The sequence below is a fragment of the Melanerpes formicivorus genome, unplaced genomic scaffold (genome assembly GCF_026170545.1).
Source record: "Melanerpes formicivorus ecotype bairdi unplaced genomic scaffold, bMelFor1.0.p_v2 SCAF_49, whole genome shotgun sequence".
Lineage (NCBI taxonomy): Eukaryota > Metazoa > Chordata > Aves > Piciformes > Picidae > Melanerpes > Melanerpes formicivorus.
The window spans coordinates 1,095,386-1,095,592 of record NW_027142401.1 but is presented as its reverse complement, the minus strand read 5'-3'; positions in this window follow the sequence as shown (position 1 = coordinate 1,095,592).

The following is a 207-nucleotide window of genomic DNA, read 5'->3' as shown; positions in this document are numbered from 1 at the left end:
CTGATTGCAGTTTCAAAAGGAAAGGAAAATGATGAATTAGGCTGCTGTGACTTACACAGGTTTGTTTTTTCTTTTCAGTACCATTAGAAAGTATCTATCAAAAAAAAAAAGAGTAGCTGAAGTCCCCTTATCCCTAAATCCTCCTGGTGGTGGGAGGAATTTGGCCATGCAATTCCATTATTCTGAAGGCTGAGTGATAGGGTCCTT